Consider the following 3407-nt stretch of genomic DNA (forward strand, 5'->3'; position numbering starts at 1 on the left):
AACAAACAAGGTAAACAGAATAAGAAGCAAAAGGTGGGTGTGGGTGGATGACCACACTTCTGGTAACATGGGGGTGCGGCCTAATGTGCTAATGAGCTGTGCTGTCAGGGGTGTGGCCCAATATGCTAATGAGTTCCTCTAGCTCTTTTTCTACAAAACGACCCCTGCCCATATGTACCCTTTTACTCACCAAGATCCTTGGGGGATAACATGCTGTTGGTAGTTCCAGCTATTAAGTTTCGGAGTCAGTTGAAACACATAAAATCTGTAATCAATCGCCCTTTGAGAAAGCCCTGAAGATGTTTATGTTAATTCAAGCCTTTGAGTTGAAGATCAGTGCAGTTTACTTTAAGCAACTTGTTGGAAAACAATAAATGTGATTCAGGTGACTGAATGATTGACAGTTGTCACCATGATTTCTTATTATCAATACTTTGTTCCTCCTTAACCAACTAGAGAGGCTGAATGAATATTCTACAAGATTTCTTGTATTATGTTGGGTTATTTTGAATCAATGAGTCCATCACAAGACTGCCACATGCAGATGGGACACCATGTGGAGGCCAGTTTAAATCATTGCCTGTAGCAAATCCAGCTGTTTGAGATGATTTTTAAAATCCAAAACAGGCCACATTTTGGAGTGCAAGTACCAGAGGCCTCAATAGTTCTGCTTTAACATGCATGAAGCTGCCTTCTACTGAATCAGACCCTTGGTCCATCAAGCTCAGTATTGTCTACTCGGACTAGTTGCAGCTCTCCGGGGTGTCAGGCAGAGGTCTTTCACATCACCTACTGCCTGGTCTTTTTAACAGGAGATGCTGGTGATTCAGCCCGGGACCTTCTGGGTGCAAAGCAGAGGCTCTTCCATGGAGCCACATCCCCCAGCAACTCGTTTCAGGATCTTAACTACCTGTTTATTTATGGCTACTAAAGTAATTATTGTCACCAAGTGGTGTTCCAAGGGGATTCCCATGGTACTTTGGCAAGTACTCTTCAAGGGTAAACAGAAACACAGATGCTTGTGCGGCGGGAAAAGGAAGCCAGAAGACTCTTTTCAAGTACCTGGTTCCATTGCTTTCCTTTGTGGACAATGAGAGCACACAGGAGGTTATGTGGAAAGAGGAACATTAGATTCCATTCCTTTGATCTATACACAGCAGCCCAGTTCTTTTTGGCAAGGTTTGCATTAAACCCAGCTCTTAGCGGTGTGGGTATTGTAAATCCAAGGTACAGCTGTTGAGTGTGTAATATTTCTGACTATCATATTCCTCTCATTGTTAGCCTGTTGAATCTGTTGTATGCCCGGATTTTTGATTTACTGTAAAAAGAAAAATAAATCTAAGTGCATGCATGTGTATAGGTATGGAGAGAAAGTCTTCTTAGCTGGTAATTCTTAATCTCATTATGAAGAGAGGAAACACATTATTCCTATACCACATCTAAGACGTCCTCTGCTGATCCACGTACTTCTGCTCATAAACTATTTTCTTCTTTGTCCCACTATAATCCCCAAACCATTCTACTCCCTATTGATTGTTAAAACTGTGAAGGCTACCATTCATGTAGGTTGCCCCACTATTCTGAATAGGGCTTCTGGTTACAAAGACTGATATTCACAGTGTTGTAAAAAGGACTTTGGCCAGTCTCATTTGTCTTAAAATACTATCATTCCTGGTTTTGTATTGTCTTCAGTGTTTATAAACTGCTTAGGGAACCCAGTTTGGGGTGAATGGTGGAGCATAAATTTAATAAGGGAACAGCCACAATATTCAGAGCAAGTCGAAATTTTAAAGCAGATTGTAGAGATGCAAGCATTACCCTGCTGGATTAGACCAGTGGCCGCAAGAACACATGAATCTGCCTTATACTGATTCAGTCATTACTGCCTATTGAGACTGGAAACAGCTCTTGGGCAGAGGTCTTTCCCATCACAGTCTGCCTGTCCCTTTTTACTGGAGATGCCAAGGATTGAACCTGGGACCTTCTGCATGCCAAGCAGAGACTCTTCCACTGAGCCACAGCCCCTCCCATCTCATCCAGTTTCCTGTTTCACACAGTGACAAAGCAGTTGCCCTGGAGGACCAAGAAAAATGGCATAGAGAGGTCAAGGACTTCCCCTGATGTCGCCTTCTAGCACTGGCATTCAGAGGATTATTGGCTCTGGCTGTGGAGGTTAAAAGAGCTCATTCAATTTTTAAAATTTACTGATGCCCAACTTTTTGGTAAGTGTGCACCTACTCAAGTGGCATGCTGCCATGAACTAAAAAACTGGCAACTCCCCAAGCCTACAGTGGTTTCGTCTCCAGTGCACTGGGGTGGAGATCAGGCAGCAGTGCAGCACTGAAGAAAGAGGCCTCCTGCCCAGTAAGACCCCAGCTTCCTGCACTGTTCTGGCATATGAGCCACAGGCTGCCATCTACAAATGACCCACTCGCAACCTCCAGCATGGATATGGCCACCCTAGCCTTTTCTCTAGTCATGGAACCCGTATGGAATAAAAGCTGCACCGGTTGGGCTGAAATCACCCTCTTCCTCTAGCACAGGAAGGACAATCTCATCGCCTTTCCCTGCTACACTGAAGATCCCCAACTTGCATAGTTATGAGCTCATGCAGACCAATGCTTCCTCTAAGCTGGGGAGCCTTGTGAGCAAAAATCCTATGTTGTGAGCTACTGGCATTAAAGCTGTGAGCGAGCCATTTGGCTACTGCATAAATTAGTTTGCTCTGGAGCTCTCCTTCCTGAGCTAAGAAAAAAAAGTGTGAGCCGGGGGCTAAAAAACTGTGCGCAAGCTCACACTAACCCAGTTTAGAGGGAACATTGATGCAAACCCTAATAAGCAGCCTCTCTGAAATTAGGGCTATTGGGGCAAGGGGAAGCCAGGTAAGATTTCACAACTGTGAGCACCTTTCCACTAACAGGTCGTTGGATCTAATCCTCCAAATGAGACCTGGGCAGAGCTGGCACCAGTGTGCGTTGCACAGGCAAGTCCCTGTATTTTACAAATGGTAAAAAATCACATTCCACTCTTCAGTGCTGATCTTGACGGCTCTCTTCATAAGGTGTACTAAGAAGTAGACACTTGTATGCACTTATGCACTCATGAGCCGCAAACAGAAAACCCTAGTTGCTGGATGGTGTCAACTCTGTTACGATGCTTGATCCTCCAGGACGGTTAGTTGGAGCCATTAAAAAGATGCAGGATTGCTGCCAGACTCTGTGGATGAAAGCTGGTCAGGTGCGTCCCGACCTATGAAGACCAATAACGATGTCCTATAAACAGGAGCCCCAAAATTCCTAGCAGAGTTTTGACAGTGAAACAAAATCATTGGCGCTGGAAGCTAGAGGACCGAAGTGCTTTGCTAAGATTTGGAGACACGGCAGTTCATTCTTACAGGTTCACGCTGG

This window comes from Gekko japonicus, unplaced genomic scaffold, assembly GCF_001447785.1.
Source record: "Gekko japonicus isolate JY-2015 unplaced genomic scaffold, Gekko_japonicus_V1.1 scaffold67, whole genome shotgun sequence".
Taxonomy (NCBI): domain Eukaryota; kingdom Metazoa; phylum Chordata; class Lepidosauria; order Squamata; family Gekkonidae; genus Gekko; species Gekko japonicus.